Here is a 21,997-nt window from a genome sequence, read left to right on the forward strand (position 1 = left end):
AAAACAATGAGATGGAAAATCACTACATCATCCTGGTCACCTTCCCATGCCCGAACCAAGCACTGAGGCTTGGGATGTCTGCTATAAGGAAAGGGTGTTATTATCTCCCATTTTCAAGAAGGAAAGAGATTCATTGGTATGATATGGGGTGGCCAGAGCCACACAACTAGTCATTTATGGGATTGGGATTTGAGCCCAAGGATAGCGACTCCAAAGCATGCAGGCTACTCTCCTTATCGGCCCCTACTGCCTTTTTCTGAAAGAAGATTCTCACAGTCTTCAGCTCAAACTCGGCATAATTACCTGCCTGGGTCTTGAGCACTGTATTTTTGCCCACCTTGGCATGCCGCCTTGGCTCTCTCTGTTTTCAGCCTTATAGCCCCTTGCTCAGCACATAAAGCTCAGAAGAACACGGCCTTTCTGCAAGGCTGAGACAGAATAGATCTCCAGAGCCCTTAGAAATGTCAACGCCTCTTGCTCGTATTTGGCAATTAGCCAATCTCAAAGGGCTACTTTAATCCTAATTGACACTTCCAGGTATATAGCCCTGGAATTCCCTTGGCATTTTTGGCCAAAAGCAGTTCCTCCTGTTGTTCCTCTGCCCAGGACTAACTTCCCTGTTTGTGAGCCATGTGCCCTCGGGCAACTTCCTTCATCTTTCTGAGCCTCAGTTTCCTCATCTATGCATGAGGATAATTATCCCACTCATTTGACAGTTGGAGAGAATGAAGGGAAGTGCTTAATCAATTAGGTGGCACTGAGTCCACAGCCGCTATCTGACCTTGACTAGATACTTTCATCTCTTTAGGCCTCTGTTTTCTCATCTATTTTTGTTTATTTTTTCTATTGTCATTGTTAATTGCCATTGTTAACACTTCAATGTTCATCTTCACAGATTTAGGTCTATAGCTACATAAATATATTGATTTATATTCTCATAGGAATAGAATCAGACTAATATTATCTTATAATCCATCCTTCCCACTGATTATAGTGTGAGCATAATGTGTCTTAATTCACATAGCATTTTTTTAAAAGGTACCAGGGTTTTAACCCAGAACCTTGTACATGGGAAGCAAGCACTCAGCCACTGGGCTACATCCACTCCCCAAAGAGAGTTAGTTTTTTCATTTGTTTGTTTCTCTTTAGGAGGTACTGCGGACTGAACCCAGGACCTTGTACGTGGGAAGCAGGTGCTCAGCCACTTGAGGTACATGTGCTCCCTACATCATTTTTAATGGTCATGTGCTTGCTTACCCAACTGATATAAAAATTTATTTACACAATTTCTTAATAATAGTTCCTAAGTTTTCTCTATTATAAACAACTGTAATCTGAACAGCCTTGTAGTCTCTTCTTATTGATTGCCTCAGTACTTTCTTAGGATATAATCATAGAAGTGGAATTTCTGAGTCGAGGTATTCACAAGATAAATATATTTGATGATTATGGCTAAATTGCTTTCTAAGAAATTTACACCAAATTATACTCTCACCAGCAATATATGAAATGTGCCCATTTTCCAGCATCTTAGTCAAAGATATCTCATTTATAAGATGCTAATAGAAGCTCTGGAATCTGTGGACATTTTTGTAACTATCTCTAGAAACTGGCAAAAGAAAAACCAGAGAACAATATACTCCCTTCCCATCCCCACAAGTGATCATATGTAATTAGTAGCTTTGCTACACATTACTTACAGGTAAACTTTCTGTCTTAAAAATTAGCTCAACAACTTTATGCTCTTTTTATTTTTATTTTTACAAATGTATTTGAGAATGTTTGCAACTTCATACATTTACTCTAACTACTTCAGCTTGTTTTTATTTATCTTCCCAATTTATATAGACACCATTTCTAGCCACTTACCCCAGATACAAATACCACAGGATTATGAAGATTTTTAGATCCCCACAACTGTCCTCCCCCTTCCACAGCTGCAGAGAATAAGAGAATGTCTGCTAGGAAGGTGGGGCTTAGAGAGGGCAAGGGACCTTTGGGCTCTGTTTCTGGGGAGTGACTCATTCTACAGAGCTTCCCCCCAAAGACTGCTCCATGCCGGTCCTCAGCATCGAGCAGGCTCAGATTCTCTCCAGGTTGCTAAGGCCGGGTCTCTGTTTTCTAGGAATCACATCTGGTGGAGGAAGCAGGCTAGTAAAGAGAGGCTTACAACAGAGCAACCTATGGCTGATGTGGCAAGAAGAACAGAAGGCAGAGCCACTCACTGCTATGAAAACTCAAAGACGCCAAACGATACCTTGTGTTGCCAGGCCCAGGAGGTGAGAGCAGAGAAGTCCGGGCAAACGGCATAGTGTGTGCAAAGGAGGCGGGGAGGCTTGACAGCCCAGGGTAGGCTTGAGAAATCCGGGTCCAAAGTGGTTAAGGGTGTGTGTGTACACAACATGGACTGTGGAAGATTCAACAGGGCAGGTAGGACTGACCAACTGGAAAGAGAGCAAGGTGGGACCCAAGCCACACAGAACCGCGTGTGTGAGCCTCTCCACACTGGGGCGTCACTGACGTTCCCAGCAGGGGAGTGGTAGGGTCTGATTGGCATTTGGAAAGAACACGTGGATTGGCAGATGGAGGAAGGATTCAAGTGAAGTCTGGTGACAGGGACACCAGAGAGGAAGTCCAGATGGAAAGTGATAAGGCCAGCGGGAGGTCTTGGTGGTGGAGAGGGAGAGGGATTTGGGAGGCACATAAGAAATAGAATTGACAGTTGTTGTTGATGGGTTGGATGGAGAGGAACAGAGAAAAAAAGCAATCCAAGCAATAGGTCAACCAGACAGAGAGTGGGGCCACTCACTGAGTTAGTGATGGATTCCTTCTAGAAGGGAGATATCTGAGGTGCCTGGGGTCAGCCAGGTAGCCCTGCAACTGACCATGGAAGGGGACACTGGGCTGGAAATTGAGACTGGGACGTCAGCAGAAAGATGCTGGCTGAAGCCTTGGAGAAGAGGTCAGAGCACACAGGCAGGGTAAGTTGGGAGAAAACCACCAGGAATTTTAAAGGGTTTGTTAAGGGAATTTTTTCTGTCTATGATTGTTGTGAGAAGCATCAGCGAAGCAAGGGCAGAGAGGTTGGCCCATGGCATCAGGGCAGATTCCATTTTGAAAATAAAAATGTGTAACAGCTGAACAGGTGTTTTCACCACCTGCCCCCGAGCCTGCACTGGACCCTTTGGCAGGCCGACCCCCCGGGGCAGGGCATGGACATGCAGGTTTCCCTTGGGTTCTGTTTCCATCAAGCTGGGCGACTTCAGCTGGTGCCTGGAAGGTCGTTGCCATCACATGACTTACTCTGGCCTGAGAAAGGCATTAATGTTTAAATAAATGCATCTTATTTAGTTCAGCATCAGCTGGTAAGAGAGAAATGCCGGAGGACAAGATCCTCTTGTTCTGCCGTGATCTGAGTCTGAAGTGCATCAGGGATGTGTACAGGACCCTTCGTCAGCTCCGTGGGGGTGCTGAGTGCACTGGGTGTCAGGTGCCACGACTTGAATGTGAAACAGTCTATCATTAATATAAGAAAATGTTCAAGTCCCCATTGCTTCCCAGAGGAAGAATCAGGAGAAATTGGAAGAACTCTGAGTCAGAAAAGAATGGTGATCAAGGGCTTACCTCATACTGGTACAATTATATTAATAAAAACATTCCAGGGGAGCAGGGGTAGCTCAGTGGTTGAGTGCCTGCTTCACATATACAAGGTCCCAGGTTCAAACCCCGGTACCTCCTAAAAAAGAGAAAAGTTCTTGCATGAATTGTAACAAATGTACCACACTAATGGAAGGTGTTAGTAGTAGGGAGGTGTATGGGAACTCTGTATTTTATGCATGCTTTTTCTATAAACCGACAACTTCCCTAATTAAAAAAAATAAAAGAGTTTAGCTCAGTAGCGAGACTGCCTGGATTTAGGACCTGACTCCCCTTTATTACCTGTGTACCCCTGGGAAAGTCTCTCCATGCCTCAGTGCACTTATCTGCAAAAAGGGGAATAATAACAGTTTTTATAGTCTAGGCTTCTTGAGAGAACTTAAATATGTATATTTCTTATGGGACCATAAAAACCTGTTAAGAATTTTAAAGTAGGCAGATTAATCCCACGGAAAGACCCGACTGTGAATCAGTTGAGTCATTTGGACAATGGCAATACCTACAATATTAATTTTCAAAGTCAATTATATTTGAGTATATTGTTTCAGATATCAAATTCCAAACTCTGCCTAACTCAAGCACTCAAACGTTTCGCTATTTTATATATAGGTTTTTTTTTGCTTTGGGTTGAATTCCTTTCCTTTCCTTGCACGTATTCCTACATTCATTTAGCATTTCAAATTTATAGGCAGTTGAAAAACTAGAGGAAAAAGAACAAGGGAAAAAATGGCATGTGGATAATCTCTTCTTGGTGGGGAGCTCGGGACTGAGGCTAGAAAAACTCAGGTACATCCATCCCTATTCTGGTCAGTCCCAAATCTATGGACGAGGTCCTGGATCCAAGGAAGTTGGAGCTGGAGGGAGCTTTAGAGACCACCAGGTCCAACTTCCCCCTTCTGGAGAAGCGAAAGCTGAGGTCCAGAGAGGGTAAATGAGTTTCCTTAGTTTACCCAGCCAGCAAGGGACCAAGCAACACGCCATTCCAGTTACTCAGCTGTTTTGAGTTCTGAATGGGGCTGATGATATTCAGACCTCTAGCCTCAGGGTTGTCCTGACTGCCAAATAATATATTAAAATGCAAGTCTCAAGTGCACAAGTGATTGTGTCCTGAAAACATACAGACTCGGCTCTGCACTTTGGTTGTAGCAGGTACCAGCTGTGTGACCTTGACCAGATACCCTAACCTCTCTGGGCTTTTGTTTTCTCATCTATAAACTAGCTAATAATAGAACCTGCCTTACAGTGTAGCTAAAAAGACAAATTGAATTCACACTTGTAAAGCATTTAGAACAGTGACTGACACATCATAAATGCTCAAAGAATAGATAGAATTTTTAATTTTTATGATCCCAAGTGATTGAATGATTATTTGCTGAGTGCTTACTTGGGTCCAGTGTACATTAGGTATAACTAGGGAAACAGAGAGAGGGAGATTGGACCCTAATTTTGAGGGGATGGTTGGGAGAAGACAAGTACATGACTCAGGAGTGGAAAAATCCAGGAAAATGTCTGAAAGAGAGAAAGAAAAGCGGGAGAAAGCACTTCTAACTGGCAAAATCAGGAATGGCTTTCAGAGGGATGTAGTGTATGGGATGGGCCTGGAAAGCTATGTGGCTTGGGGCAGATGCAAATGGGCTACAGTTAGCAGCAAAGGGTGATTTCAGGTCAAGGGAGAGCAAGGAAAGAGCATGAATAAAGGCTTGGAGGGGGAAGTGGCGATGGGAATAATGAGCAATTCTGGGCTGCTTGCACCTCTGTGTTTCTGCCTGCCCACATCCAGCCTCCCTTCTCTTCTATCAGCACATCCTGTTTCCTCTGTGGGAAACCATCCTTTCCACTCCTAGTCCACGTGGTTCAGATGAGGCTGACCTCACCCCACAGACATAGTCATTGGTTCATGGGGGTGGTGCATGCCTTGAGCTGGCCCAATCAGGATCTTCTCTGGACCTTCACTGGACTTCCTGGGGATGAGGATTTCTTTTTTTTTTTTTTTTTTTTTTTTTTGAGCCATCTCTGCTCCCTGCTTGTTGTGTCTCTCATTGTGTTTCCTCATTGTGTCATGTCATTGCATCATCTTGTTGTGTCAGCTCACCTCCCCAGACTGTCACATCAGCTTGCTCTGGACCTTCACTGGACTTCCTGGGGATGAGGATTTCTTTTTTTTCTTTTGAGCCATCTCTGCTCCCTGCTTGTTGTATCTCTCGTTGTGTTTCCTCATTGTGTCATGTCATTGCATCATCTTGTTGCATCAGCTCACCTCCCCAGCCTGTCACGTCAGCTTGCTGTCTTGCTCATCTTCTCTAGGAGGCACTAGGAACCGAACCTGGGACCTCCCATGTGGTAGGCGGGTGCCCAACTGCTTCCCCAAGGTTCTCTTTTACCACTGGAATGTTAGCTGGCAGGGTGGGAGCCTGGAGCTCCTGGCTTCCATCTTGGCACCACATGGGAGAGCCTAGGCTGGAGTGCTACCAACATACAGAAGAACAGAAGTGATAGATGGAGACAGAGTTCCAGTGACCTCAGCCAGGCAGGAAGTCAAGCTCTACTCCTAGAGCTTTCAGGAATGGGAGGCAAGAAATTCCTTTTTTCATTTCTTTTGTCTAAGTCCATTATGCTGGTTACAACTGAAGAAAATCTGATTAATACAACAACAACAACGGTTAGTATTTGGCGAGTGCTAGTCACATGCCAGGTGATGTTCTAAGAGCCTCACAGGTAATCATTCATTCAGACTTCCCCATAATATTATGAGGCAGGTACTCGTTATTAACCCCATTTTACAAGTGAAAAAACAAAACAAAACAAAAAACACAAAATTTAAGCCCAAAGAGATTAAGTAAATCGTCCAATATCTCATGGCTAGTAAACAGTAGGTGTGGAATTTGAAGCCAGGTGCTTTGACCACAGAGCCTACGCCCTTACTGTGCTGTACTTTTTCCTGTTATTGGCCCTCTATGGCTTCCCTCCACATAAACATGAACGACAGTCCAAGGATCACTGGAGTCTGATTGTGCCCAGCTCGTGATGGCTCTCATCCCAGTTGTAGTATGTTGTTCTGCCATTAAGGATGTCCTTGGTTACCCCAGTTATTTAACAGTCTTAATTCCAGTTGAAATTCCAACAGACCAGAGCTCAATTTTTTTTTTTTAAAAGGAGTTACCAGGGATTGAACCTGGGGCCTGGTATACGTGAAGCAGGTGCTCAACCACCAAACTACACCGGTTCCTGAGAGTTCAGTTCTTAGTCTTAAGGTCCTTTGTACTTTTTCTCCTAGGAGGCCTGGCAGGTCTTTACAGAGAGAGCGCTCCCAGTGTCCAGTTAAAATGCCAGATCTCCAGAGGTAGGTCTGCACTCCAGTGCCCCTCCCACCCTTGTTCTGCCACAATTCTCTGCTCCAACCACAAATACCTCTCCTCCGAGACTGAAGACGCAAGGAGACCCGCTTGGCCATGACCAGGGAACTTTGAACAACACAGCAGTGGCTGGGCTCCAGAAGGCTGGGCACTTGCTGCGGGCAGACCTGATAGGAACTTTCCAGCATCATCTCTCAACTTAAACCCTGGCCAGTCTGATCCCAAGCCCGGCGCTCTAACTTTACACTGCTGCATTCCAGGTCAAAGAATGGCCTGGGGGAGTCAGATTCCAGAAGAATGAGACGCGCTTTCTTCTTATAAAAGCACAGGGGAAATAAGTTTGGCTGTTGGACAAAGAAAAGCAATTTGAGATGTTGCACTGTGGCTAGAAATCTACAACACTTTTTTATTTCTCATGGGACTGACACATAGTAGGCACTCAAGTTTTTCTAATCTAAGTGGGAATGTTTCTTATGAATTGAATTGAAAAGAATGAAGTGGAATTGATGATAAAGAAAGAAAATGTATTGGGTTTGAAGACAACTATGTCAGTGATTGAATCAAGCACACAAACTGATGGGAGTAAAATCTGGAAGGAAGGGGAAGATAAGTTTATCTCCTGAATATGCCTTAGTTGAGATCTAGTGGAAAGTTTTAAAAAATCTTATTACTATCCTTGGTAAGAAACGAATATTATATCCCAATTCAGTATACATAGTCATTTATGTGTTATATATGATGTATTAGTTTACATTACATAATATATTATATAAATATATTATATATAATGTATTTATTATATGTTACAGTATTGCATATATTATATTATTATATAATGTATAATTATATATGATATATAGTTATATATAAAAGAGAAATTTCATGAAATAATATTGACCCATACTATACATGAGGCATTCTACTTTCTAGTCTAGACTATTTTATTTTTATTTTTTTTATATTTATGAAGCACCAGGGATTGAACCCAGGACCTTGTACATGGCAAGCAGGTGCTCAACTCCTGAGCTACATCCACTCCCCAATGAGAGCCGTTTTTTTCATTTGTTTGTTCGTTTTTGGGAAGTACTGGGAATTGAACCACTTGAGCTACATTCAATCCCTGTTTTATTTTATTTTTAATGATTTTTGTCCCTAACCCACTAAGCTGATTTTACTCCCCTCTAATAGGTGGCAAACTGCAGTATGAAAAGCCTTGCTCTGCTGGGGCGGAATCCCAGGTCTCCATCCACGCTCGCCGGGGCCTCACGAGCTCTTAGAGTCTCGCCCACCGCATCTGTGAAATGGGGTGATGACTCCTCTCTAGCAGGGCTGTCGAGAGGAACAGACAGCATCGCACCTGTAAAGATCCCAGCCTGAAGCCTTGAGCAAGCGGCCACTGGGTCTGAATCCTTCCCAACGCCAAGCTGCGAAGGCTGCATGTCACCCAACATAGCCGTTCGCGAAGGGCAGGGAGCATTTCCCTGTGCCATCCCTCGGCCCCAATTCCTCCAGGGTCCCTTGGGGAGGCCCGGCTGAGATGCGGCTCTTCTAGCCCAGGAGCCGTCCTCGTCCAGGACAGGGCATGCCCCCAGGCTTCCCTCTGGCCCTTCTGCTCCAGGAGCACTTCCCAGAGCAGCAGCGTCTCAGGTAACCAGGCACGCTGAGCCAGGGCCCGTCTGACTCGGGCCAGGGAGCCGCGGCGGTTAATATGGATCTGAGTTTGGCCCTTGATTACCTTGCAGGGGATTATTCGGGGTTAAAAAGTTCTGACCTGCCAGGGCGCAGAAAGATAAACCAGCTGGACATGCTGGAAAACGGTCCTAGCCGAAGTTGAGCATATCAATGATTGAAGTGGACCTGAGAGAGTTGCAAGCCTTCAGAGTCTGAAACAAGCTTCTTTCTCTCTACCTTTTTTTTTTTTTACCATTCGTCCATCTGTTAATCCATCCTTTCTTTCAACATTATGCATTCATTCACTACCCGTGGGTGCCCACTCTGTTTTCAGGCCCTGCTGAGGCTCTGGGGAGAACAAATAGAATAAGATCCAGCCTCTGCCTTTAAGGAACTCTAGCACAGGGAGCTAAGGAGAGAAGTAAGGAATTATAATGCGTCAGGGAGGAAGGAAGGAAACATGCATGCCCAGGGGCTCTGGGGCCCAGAGGACAGAGCCACTAGGAGGACAGAGGAAGACAAGATGCTCAGGTCGAGAAGGAAGCAAAGGGCATTCCAGGCAGAGGAACGGCCGAGGCAAAGGCACGGGGGAAGGCCAGTGCCCTGAAAGCAGGCTGAAGGAGCTGGGGCTTGACAGGCAGGCGGAGGTGACTCAGGAAGGAGGGCTTGGGCCAGATAATGAAAGGTGCTGTCGTGCAGGCTAAACGCTCAGACCACATCCTGCCGTGATAGGGAGCCATTGAAGGTTTGGGAGTGGGCGAGTGTCGACTTCAGATCTGGGATGTGCAAAGACCTCTCGGGAGCACTGGGTGAAGAGCCTGGAGGCAGGGAGCTTGTCATGGCTGCTGCACCAACAGCTCAGGTGGGAGAAGATGAGAAAGTGGGGAAATCTCAGTGCTGACCAGGTATTTGTTAGTATTAAGGAATTAGCGTTAATTTTTAGGATTAATATTTCTGTATTTCTGTATTTTTTAAAGTGAGTCTATACCTTTCAGAGGTAGATACTGAAATATTCGTGAATGAAATGACATTATATCTGGGATTTTCTTCAAAATCACCTAGGAATCAGGGGTGTTGGAATTGGGGGAGAAATAGTAAATGAAACACAATTGGCTCTGACATGATAATGGTTAAAGCTGGATGGTGGGCACATGAAAGTTCATTCTATTATTCTCTCTGTTTTTCTGTAGGTTTGAAATCTTCCGTAATATGAAGTTTTAAAATAAAGATAATGAAGCTTACATGAAGAGAAGTAATAGGAACGAGAGCTAATACATGGACTGTCCTTCCCGTGTCCCACTGGCCTTATGTGTGTTAACTAACTTCACACACAGCATGACCTATGATCTAGTATTATTATTGCCCTTTAGCCGATGAAGAAACTGAGGTTCAGAGTGTCACTTCCATACTTAAGATGACATAGGCAGTAAACGGTAGAAAATTCTAGCTTGCGCCATAATACTTGCTCTTTCTTAGGCTCTAGATAGGGGAGTGGCATTGGGTTGTCATGGTTTCATTAAACCCTGGTCTAGGAACAGGAGATACATACATCAGTGAACAAAACAGATAAAAACTCCCATTCTCCCAGTGGGTACATTCTTGCTGAAGATGAAGGATAAATAAAATAAAATATATAGAATATTAGATGATTATAAGGAGAGAAAAAATAAGGAAAGCTTATAGAAAGTACCTTGGCAGGAGCTGGACTGGACATGTGGGGTGTGTAGGAAAGGGATAAGTTTAATTTTCACACAAAGGGGAAGCAGAGCTGGCTCTGCTGAGCCTTTGGAGGAGGGAGGGTTCTAGTGGCCGTGGTGCACCAAGAATTGGAAAAGTGGAGTCTAAACGAGGGGGCTAATGGCGAGAAGCGAGGGCGGGACCAATAGTGAAAGTGGCACCAAATTTGAAAAGTGAGTGCGGAGTGAAGGCGGCACCCAGCCCGCCCAGCGCACCAGAAGGTGGGGACAGGAACCCAGCGGCGGCAATTCAGAGCCATGAGAGTCAGAAAACCAGACAGGCTGTAACCCCCGAAAAACCCCATCAATGGGGAGCAGGGGAGGGACCCGCGTGTCTGGTGTAGGGTATAAATAGTGCTGTTTCTTTTTGTTTGGCACTCCTGGCCATTTTATCCAGGGCGAGAGCCCGTTCTTGCAAGATCCGTTAATACAATTCTTTTCCTCTCCACACAGGGTGAGCGTTTGTTCTCTTACAGGTGCAGCTTCTCGCAGGTGTGTGGGAGGGGTTGGGCCGTGTGCCACTGGAGACGGGGGCCCAGCGGATGGCTGGGGACAGCGTTCCGCGTGGAGGGAACATTAAGCGCAGACTTCCAGGTGTGAGGAAGCCGGGGCTGCCCGAGGAGGCCAGCGGCTGGGGCAGAGGGCGGAGGACGGGGTGGGGTTAGAGAGGCGCAGGGGCTCTATCACGGGAGGCCTGGCCGGCCGTGCTGAGGTCGCTGGCTCCCACCGGGAATGAGATGGGGACGCACGTCCGTGTTTGGAACAGAAGGGTCCTGCAGAAAAGAGAGAACCCAGCAGGCCTGCCTGCTCTCCTTGCAAAGGCCTGCTGGCAAGATCCGCCCTTGGCAGGCATCTGGGGACTTGGATTTCTGGAGGGTTCCCACTGTCCCTGATAAGAATGGGTCACTGGGGAAGCGGACTTGGCCCAGTGGTTAGGGCGTCCGTCTACCACATGGGAGGTCCGCGGTTCAAACCCTGGGCCTCCTTGACCCGTGTGGAGCTGGCCCACGTGCAGTGCTGATGCGCGCAAGGAGTGCTGTACCACGCAGGGGTGTCCCCGCGTAGGGGAGCCCCATGCGCAAGGAGTGCGCCCCGTAAGGAAAGCCGCCCAGCGTGAAAGAAAGTGCAGCCTGCCCAGGAATGGCGCTGCACACACGGAGAGCTGACACAGCAAGATGATGCAACAAAAAGAAACACAGATTCCCATGCTGCTGACGACAACAGAAGCGGACAAAGAAACAAGACGCAGTGAATGGACACAGAGAGCAGACAACCGGGGTGGGGGGGGGAAGGGGAGAGAAATAAATAAATAAATAAATCTTTTTTTAAAAAAAGAATGGCTCACTAGGTCTAAACCGGTTGTGCAAACACTGCTGTTCATTGTGAACGCCTGCTTTCCTTCCAGGGGTGTAGGCTGTGGGTACCTGCCAGGCAGGGGCTGCCTACGCGACCAGCCCCCACTGAAACTGAGTCTGCAATGAGCTTCCCCGGTGCACAGCCCTTCACACATGTTGGCATAACCCGGTGCTGGAGGAATTGAAGGCAACCCATGGCAGAGGACTCTGGGAGCGTGCGTCCCTGGACCTCGACCCTTGCCGATTTTGTTCAGCATCTTTTTGCCGTAATAAATCATAGACATGAGCATGAGTGTATGCTGAGTGTCATGGGCCTTCCCAGCAAATTACCGAGGCCCAGGGTGGTTTGTGAGACCCCCGAGAACAGGAGTGATGGCTCCGCCATGCTTTAAAAATCGCTCGGGCTGTTTCACAGGAGGAAGGCGCAGAAGCGAGGAGAGCAGTGCCTTCCTCTGCCAGGCTGCTGGGAGGCCCCCACAGTGGACTGGCCTGGCAACGGGCACACCGGCCCCCAGTTCTGAGGCGGGGGGGCTATGGGCAGGCCGCGCTCTCTCCCCGAGGCCCTGCGCTCTGGCGCCGGCTGCACCGTCCTCGGCGTTCCTCGCTTGCCTCTCTGCCTCCCGGCGCCAGGCGACGTCCCCTCTTTCCACCTGCCCTCCCGGTTTCTGCTGACTTCGGCTTCTTCCCGTCGCCAGCCTCTGGCTTCCGGTCTCCTCTCGTTGTAGGGTCTCCAGTCATAGGGTGGCTAGTAATAGGGACCCACCCTCATTCACTTGGGACACACTTTAACCAAAAACCACATCTTCGAGGGGTCCTGTTACCGACAGGTTCACACTCACGGGGATGTAGACGAAGGGCGTGTCTACACTGGGGGACACAGTGCAGTCTTCTGCAGCGGGCGGGGAGGCTGTTGTAAAATAACCCGGGCAAAAGACAGCCCCGGGATGCTGCTTGGGCGGTGGCGAGCAAAGGCGGGAGTCTGGATTTGTCAAGGTCAGGCCTTGAACCCTGGTGGCGACAGGCAGAGGAGGGCACGGCGGCGCCCCTGGGAGCCTGCGGGCTGGCCTCGCGCGTGGGTTTTGATCCATTCCAGGAACCCCATAACGTGGGAGCGCCTTGTGGGCAGATGCGCCTGTTAAAATTCCCGGGCAGGGTCTCTGACCTGTGTGTAGTGCAAATAGTTTTCGAGGATCTTGTCCTCTAGGGGAGCACCTGTTTGCAGAGGCTTCACCCAGGGGAGAGTCTCCATCTATGAAAAGACGAGTATAACTTTTAAGACTTAGGTACCCTTGGCCCAAGCGGGCGATGGATCCAAGATTTCCCCCTTTCTGTCGGGTTCCACTCAAGAAAAGGTGTTTACCTGCTGCCGCAGCCGAGGCAAAGAAAGCGGAGCAAAGAAAGAGGACTCTGGTGATTCTGAGTCCAGAGAGGCCGTGCCTTTTGTCTTTTTGACTAAACCCCTTTTGTAACTTGTTCAATAAAACCTGAACTCTTAAAAAAAATGGGTTTAACCAGCTGGTCCCTGCTTCCTGACCTTAGCTTTTCCAAGAGTTAAAAGAGAGCAGGGAGATTTTTTTTTTTAAGTTTTCAAGGACACGTGAAAAAAAAAAAACCTTTTTGATTGAAAATACAGGTAGCTGTGGGCTGCTCCTGCAGTGGAAGAAAAAGATATCTCTTTTTATGACTTAGATTACACAAACTTTCTTGAACTCTAAATTTGAAATCACATATTTCAAGGCAGGTGGGTGGATGGATGTGGAGGAGGCAAAAGCAAAAAGACAAAAGGAAGTGAGCTGGATGAGCTCTTGGGAACCTGTTCACAGAGCACTCCCAGAGATTTGAAAGTCGAGGAGGGATATTATGTTAATCTAGGCTCTAATTGCTCAATAATAAACAACGCCCACCGGCAGCATAAATGTCAGGACCAAGCCTATTTCTAAATCTGCTTTGAAACAATGTCAGTCACGGCGATGAGCACAAAGAGATTGAGCGCTTTTGTCAGCACTAAAATTTAAAAATAATCTGTGTGTGTGCCTGAAGGGTATTGGTTACTGACAGGAACAGACCTCAGCTACGATGGGGAGTGGGAGGACGGAGCTGTGGGCAGGGCCCCCTGTTTACCACTGGGCTGCCGAGGAGGAGGAGCTGAGAGACGGTCCGGCTGCACTTGGCACCTGTCACAGGGCAGGTCGTGGCTAAGCCGCAGGTGGCACAGTGCGGGAACTGCAAATCTTGCAAACAAAAGTTACACCTGGTGGAGCAACTCGGAACGCTCCAGTCCATCAAGTGGATAAAGGTGTCGAGACGTCAAGTCAAAAAATAACTATCCGATGCTCCGTCAAGCAGAGGCTGGGAAGGCGCGAAGGATGCCAAAGGGGCATGTGGCCATCGCTGGGGAAGGGGAGCCAGGCAGTCTGAAGCTGTCTCCTCTTCTACCTTTCCATTTCTCTGTGTGTCCTCATCTGTAATAAATGGGGATAATTACGCCTCTCTTGTAGGGTGGACCTGGGGATTGGGGATTAGGGAACTGATGCATCTATGTGGGTAGATGCAAGTTGCTTGTGCGTATCGACACCTAACAAATGATTCCATAAGCAGCCTGCGTCAGCTGGGCACTGCAAATAACTCCCTTAGTGTGCAGTGTCACCTGTTTCCAAAAAGCTACACATGCACCTCCGCCAGTGCGGTGTCTGTCCTTGCTGGCTGGCTGGAGAGACCACGTCGAATAGGGGAAATGATTCTCCAAAGCAATGGCTACTTTGGGGTTCATCTCCCTCCTTATCCTCACAGGGGAAATAGAGGAAAAGAGTTGTTTGTTTAGGGATTATTAGCATGGACTTTGGCATCAAACAGACCTGATTTTCCATCCAGGCAGCCCTTGCCATTCCTAGCTGGGTGACCTCAGGTAAGTTAGGTACCCACTCTGTGCCTTTGTCATCTAAACGAAAACAGCAGCACAAGACCTGTGTGAGTCTCTGTATTATTAAATCTCCCACAACCCCCAATTGTGGAAATAGCTGTGTCAAAGAAAGCCGTTGTTTCTTCTTTTAAAATTTTTCTCCACGTCAGAAGTTGTTAGAGCTCAGTCTCGTCACAGACCAAGCTTACATTTTGAAGGTAGCTCTTTTACAAGGTAAGTTTGTTGTTGGTGTTGTTACATACGGCCAAAGAATTTATTTTATTATCAATACCAGTAAAATATTTAGGCCCTTCAACTATTAAAACTCTGAGACAGTTCGGAAAAGGAGAAATAATAATGTGCTGCTTCTCCAGCGTCTCTTAAATCCTGGAGCCCTGTTCTTTTCAAGTCATTTGCAAGTGTGTGTATATGCATGGAAATGTGTGTGGAGATGTGAGCGGGAGGTGGAAACCCTTTACTAGAAGAATCCAGGTTCTGGAGGGAAGCAGGATGGGCTGAGCTTGAGGGGTTAGGGTAGGAGCTGGAAAAAAGGAAGAATGGGAATTGGTCCGTCCTTTTTGGATGGCTCTTAGATGGAGGGCAGATAGGTTGGCTGCTTTCGATATTCAGGAAGAGGTTGGGCAGCCTTGAGGGAGAGGACAAGGCAGGCCCAGGGCAGGGCATCGAGGAGAGGGGAACCGTGTGCACGCGCTGCCAGCTTCCCCTGCTGAGCCGTCGCCCAGGCACAGGAGAAGAAAGCCTAGGGTTTCGCCACACTGTGTTAGGAGGCATTAGTGAGTTGGCTGGTGAGCTGAGCATTTTGCTGTTCTCCCTGTGGCTATTCTGGCAGGGCCTAGAGGATTCCAGGGCCGCTGTCCCGGGTAGGCTCTCCCAGTAGGAGCCATCAGATGGATGACTCCCCCACTGGCGCCCTAACCCTACAATCAACACCACCGACATGGGAGTACCTGATCTGACACTGTGACCTGGGATCCCACTAAGAGAATGGACTTCCAGTAGGAGCACTCGTGACATAACACGACTCTAACATAACCACATGAGGGGGCAGAGTTAAAGGTCAGGGGCAGGCGGACCTGAGTTCAAACCGTGCTCGCTGTGAAACACTGAACAACTCATTCCAACATTCTGAGATACAGCTCCTCATCTGTAAAATTCAGATATAATACTAAACGTTGATTCAGTATTAAAAGCTTTTATATCAGACAAGAATGCTTTCAGCTGTCACTAAAAGAATTCTAGATTTATAGTTGCTTTAAAAATAAACTCACTTATTACCTAACATAAACAAAAAGTCTGAAAATAGGTGGCTCCAGGTGTGGCCAAATGGTTTAGCGACTGAGACATTTCATATTCTTTCTCCACCATCCACAGCATGGTGAGTTGTTACCTCATGGTTACAAAATGGTAGCTGCCACTCCAGGCATCATGTCATCACACCAGCAACCTAAGTAGTAAGGAAGAGCTGGGTCATAAGCCTATCTTCTGTGACACATCATGTTTTATTTCCATCACTCATGCAGACACAAAAAAATACCTTAGTTCCCCTAGCAACTGGACAGAATTGTATCAGAAAATGCCACCAAAGAAGACATATTACTGCTGCTGGGACTTAAAGACATTTCTATGAGTTTGTTTTGATTCTGCCGAAGATAAACAATACATCAAACAATAAGAAACTCCGATTTAGTGTATTTCTACAAAAATGGGATGAATTCTTTTTTTTATGCACTTTGTCCTTATGCTACATCCCATGTACCTCATGAACCATGCTTTATGTGGATTCTCATGGAAGAAAAGTACTTTGGAAACTCAAGGAAAAGTTCTTTCAACCTATACAACCTAATTGATGGACTGTTTTGATAGCAAACCTTTAAAGGAAGGATTTTCTGTTTAACTCTACCAAATGAAACACCAAAGGAACTTTGAAAGGTCGTCATCTATGCTGTGGTTTTATATAATTGCACCGTGTTTTTAAAATTTGTATGCCAATTTTCAAAATAAATTTAGCATAGTCTATATTTTACTCTCTGCCAAAATACTCTTGTTTTTCCTTTTTTATATGTAACATAGGTTCTGAAAAAAAGACTGTACTTAAAAAAACTTGCCCAAAATATGAAGCTTGGTTGACTGATGTTATTCATGATAGAAAGAAGAAAAATTTCTTTTCTCTTTCCCTTTGAAAACCAACCAACTAACCAACCAACCAAGAAAGAAACAGATGCAGAGGAAATGACCGGCACATAGTAGGCGGTCATTAAGTGTTCATTCCCTTCGTGGGAAGGAAGTATAGCAAGATCCTGGGCTCTGGAGTCTGACTCCCTAGGCAAGGCCATGGCCAACACACTCTCCTCTCTGTGCCTCGGTTGCCTCAACTATGAAATGGGAATAATAGTCCTCAAGCAGCACACTCTATGAACATTCACCGTTCTCAGGGTGATTCTTTCCTTTCCAGCCTGTGTCGTCACCAGCTCAGCCTGAGGTTGAGAATTCATTCAGACCCAAGTACTAGTCACGTAACTCATTCACCCTGGTTTTCAACAGTATTGCTTTTAGAACTAGTATTTTGGCACTATGTCAGCAGTTCTTCAATCGTTCAGATGATACGGAACGCCAGCAATGATTATCACCGAGCCGGGCTCCTGCTGGAACTGAGCACACTTTAATTAATGGATGAGTCATCCGATGCCTCCCTAGAAGATGGGTAGTTAGCATGGTCATAGTTGATTCTGCATCACTAGGAAAAATGTGTATTTGCTCATGCCCGGTAAATTTTCTGCTCCAGAAGGGATTCCTTTGCGCTGGGCTAGGACACAATATTTGTTTATTTCTAAATTTAATGAATGCAAGTAGAGAAGAATGAGATGCACAAAGTTGGAGTTTGTAGCGTCAGCCTTAATTAATTTGCACCATTACTTTGATCTAAATTTCCGATACTTCGTTCTCAGAGCACGGGGTCCTTGCCTGGACCCCTTGCGTTCCAGTCGAGGAATATTCATCCTTCCAGCCGTCGGTTACTAGCCACCGCCCTGGGGCGCAAGCCCTGTGCCAGGCCTGGGGACACAGGGGGAGGCCAGGCGTCTGCCGGGAGGAGCTCACAGCCGGGAGGAGGACAGGCGTGATGCGAAGGCGAAGGCGGCTCTGCGAGGGTCCACCCAGCAGAGGGGCAGCTCTGGGGAGGCGGTGCTTGGCTGCCCGAAGCCGGGGAGTGCGAGAGCGTCAGCAAGCCTTCCCAGAGCCACTGAGCCAGGAAAGGGAATTCCAGGCGGAGCAAGCAGCACGTGGGAAGGCGTGGAGGCCAGAACCGACAGTGCGATTCGAGGAAACTACGCTCAGCTTGGGAAAACAGTGTGAGCTGAATGTGGCAAGAACTAATAGTACCAGGGGCCAGCGGGCAGAGAGGTCGAAGCCCTCTCCCAGGCAGGCGGGGAGCCTGGAACACTTCCTTTCCTTCCTTCCTCTCATCCTCCCTCCCTCCCCTCCTTCTTCCCTTCCTTCCTTCCCTCCTTTCATTTGAGATCTTAGAAAGCGGCTTTGGCTGCTCTGTAGGGTTCCTGACATAATGAGTGAGTTCCCAGCTGTGAGAAAGGAAATAGGGCGTCAGGAGAGCATCAGGTCTGATCCCCGCTGCTTCTGCTGACTAGTTGGGTGGCCACGGACGGACAGCTTCGGCCGCCCTTCCCAGCCTCTTCACCTGGGAAAGGGGCATGTGGGTCAGATGATGCCTCAGGCCCCGCCCAGGGCAAAAAATGCCGAGCCCTCAACTCCGGAACTACAAATTATCTGACCACAGGGCAACAGATGTAAGACCCAGTTTCAGCAGAGCCCCTGGTTTGCTCGTGGGTCCCCAAAGTGGCCAGATGCCCACGGCGAGCATCTGCTGGCACCGCACACCACCTGGAGGGAGGGCTGGTCCCCAAGCGCAGGGTCCCTGTCCCCGTCCACTAATAAGCTGGGCAGACTTTCCTGAACGTTTGCGGGGAGCCGAGGAAGAGGGTTTCCACTGCACCCTGGCGATCACGGGAAAGGGAGGAGGGGACGCAGGCTTGTTTGGATGGCGTTTTAGTTTCCTGCCGTCCAGTCAAGCCTATGTTAAGCCAACGGGTTGCTTAAACAATGGGAATTCGTCAGCTCACGGGTTTGAGGCTGGGGGAGGTGCAAAGTCGAGGGGTCCTCACGCGCTGCTTTGTCCCAGGAGGGTTTGAGGCTGGGGGAGGCGCAAAGTCGAGGGGTCCTCCCGCGCTGCTTTGTCCCAGGGGGCTGCGGCGTCCGGGCTGGCTGCCGGCGATCCTCGGTCCTTGGCTCTTCCGTCACATGGCAAAGCACGTGGCGGCCTCTCCTGGCCTCTCTGCGTTCCACTGACTCCCGTGGCCTTCTCTCTCTGTGGCCTTCCGTCCTAGGGTGAAGGTCCGTCCTGATTTACTCGGGTCACACCTTAACTGGAGTGACCTCAACCAAAGGACCTATTTATTACGGGTTCACACCCCCAGCAGGGGATTACGTTTAAAACGTGTCTTTCTGGGGTCCATCCCTCCAAGTCGCCACAGATGATTTAGGAAAAGGAAGCCTGCTCCTCAAAATTGCACCTTTTCTAGCTTTTGGAGGGAAAAAAAATAATCTTTACATTCTTAAAAGATAAAACGACTACAGTAAGATTGATGGAAAACTTTTCCTGAGTTTTTCAGAATAGCCTTGACCGTACCCAGTGAGAAAAACGAAGCTAAGGTGCTTTCATTATTTAAAGTCTCTGCCTTTGCATTTTCCCCTGCTGAAAAACCACAGAGGAAAGACGCCTGTGAGTCTCATGCTTCTTCTTCCCAACACATGGGGTGGTGAAGTGCATTTTCCTATTTCCAAGGACTTCCAACAGCCTTCTCTGTGCAGACAGCATTAAATGCTGACAGGGTGTCTTGGCCCATTCCACTCCCAAGGCAGAGGCTCTCGGGTGACATTTTTTTTTTTCTTGTATAATTATTTATCCTTGTGCTCTTTTCCTTTTCACATTCCCACAGCTACTTCGAGTAGCCAAAGCAGTTGGAGATATCAGGGGCAGGATATGGGAAGTTTCCCAGGGCTGAAAGTCAAACAGCAGCTATGAGCAGGTGCATGTGTGTGCATGAGTTCCTGTGTTTTCAACCTGAGCTGCAGAATGACACATGGATAGCACCTTCTTGGGGACGGGGGCTTTGGAGCCGCATCAGTACAGTGAGAGGCTCTCTTGGGTTAGGAGTGTGCTTGTTTTGAGAGGACCAAAGACCTGAGTTCAGATTCCTCTTTCACCACCTACGAGCGCGTGAAGCATGCCGTCTCTCCGAGGCTCAGGTCCACATCTATAAAACGGGGATGACGCTATTGCTCGCGTGGCTGGCTTGCCAGGAGAACCAACAGAGGCTGGGGTCTGAAGTTTCTGCACGTAGTAATCTGACCAGCATCTTCATCATCACCCACCCTAACCCTGTCTCCCAGTCCATAGTCATTGGGAGATTGGGGAGGGGTGGCTCATTGGCAGCGAGGATCCTGCTTGTGGGGCTGGGAGCGTCTGGATGCATTCGGGTCTGGCACTGCAGGGACAGTGCCCCGGGATAAGACGCAGCTGAAATTAGAGCCGAGACAACCACCCACTCCCGTGTGGAAAGAGAAAGCCATGCAAGCTGCCGGTGAGTCAGAACTGAGAAGGCAGCTCAGCCGCTTAAGGACAGAGGAGCTTGCGGAGCTGGGCCGGAAGTTCCACAAGGGTGACTCAGGAGCTCCTCGCTCGGCTCAACTCTCTGAAGTGGCATCCCGCCTGCACGAGCCAGCCCTCCTCGGTGAGGCAGTCCACCTTCTCACAAGTAGGGACAAGTCAGGGACTGTGCGTGGCTCGGCGAACAAGACAAGAGGATGCTCGGGTTTACTGGGGCATCCATTACTCTGTAAAACCCTCCACCGGCCGTGAGGTGTAGGTATTCGTGTCCCTGCTTTACAGATGAGGAAACCAAGGCCCAGAGACGCAAAGCCACTTGCCTGATGTCACACAGCTTGGGACGTAAATCTGGGTCTGTTTATCTGTCATGCCCCTCTTTTCTGTCTCGGCCATCATGCAGTCCACGGGTGCTGGGTCAGGCCATTAGCACACACTCACGTTTTGAAAAACAGCCTTTTGAGACCAGGCTATTTTGGGGGGTATGCACAAGTTCTCCAGCTCACCTGTGCGCTCATCTGCCGTCACCAGCAGGCCCCCTGTCAACACGCACTAAATATTGATTGGATAAGACATAATAATGGCTAACATTTATTGAGAATTCACCATGCGCTTGGCTCTCTTCCAAGCAATTTTTATTTCATGAATCATTTAAGCCACAAGCATTTGGTGCTATTACTAGCACCATTTGACAAAGAAACAGGCAAAGAGGTAAACTGTTTCCCAAAGCAGCACACTAAGAAGCGGCAAAGCTGGGATTTGAACACAGGTAGTCGGTCTGGCTGTGGAGCATGTGTTCTTTATCCCTCTGCCTCTTCTCTGTGAAGAGATGGATGGACACACAGATGAATGGCAAGCAGGGGTGAAAAGGGAACCATAATTTATTGAGTGTCTCATAATTACCTATCTCATAATTACCTGAACTGGTGCTGGACTCTTTACAAATTGCATAGAACTCACAACACATCTATGGGGAGAGTGAAACATCTCCAGTTTGCACCTGAAGAAACCGAAGCTCAGGAAATTAAGATGACCAGGGGGACTCAGGCAGCAGTGGAGCTGAAATTCAAAGCAAAGTCTATCTTCCACCAAGGCCCACGGTTGCCTCTTGGACATCCACAGAGCGCGTTGCCCGGCATTTGGCAATCGCTGGTTCCTTTGGTACCTGCAGGAAGAATCTGAGGACCGCCGAGTTTTAGGAACCAGCCCCCTCCAGCCCACCCAGGACTGGCAGTTCTTTGAGGTGAACTCGGCTCGTCGCTGGTTTTCCTTGGCACTGATGATCTTGACAGCTCTTGTGAGATGATTGCAGGTTGGAAGACTTCAACCTTTAAAGGTTTAGTAAAAACTCTGCAAGTGGGAGGTCTGTCATCCTCCCAGGCATCTTGTCTGCTGCTTCTTAGAAACGCTCCTTTACAAACCCTGGTGTCTGAACTCTCTAGATGAAGGGAGTGGGCGCTCAGACAAGGGCTAGGGTGGGGAGAGAGGGAGAGGAATTCAGGGGAGAGGAGGAGGTGGGATTGCAGGGCTGGGCCCAGTGGATCAAGAAGGAGGATGAGGGAGCGGTCAAGGGTGTCTCCCACCTTGGGGGCTTGGTGAGGGGCAGCCAAAGGGGTGGGAGACCCCTG

This window comes from Dasypus novemcinctus, chromosome 2 (assembly GCF_030445035.2).
Source record: "Dasypus novemcinctus isolate mDasNov1 chromosome 2, mDasNov1.1.hap2, whole genome shotgun sequence".
Classification (NCBI taxonomy): Eukaryota; Metazoa; Chordata; class Mammalia; order Cingulata; family Dasypodidae; genus Dasypus; species Dasypus novemcinctus.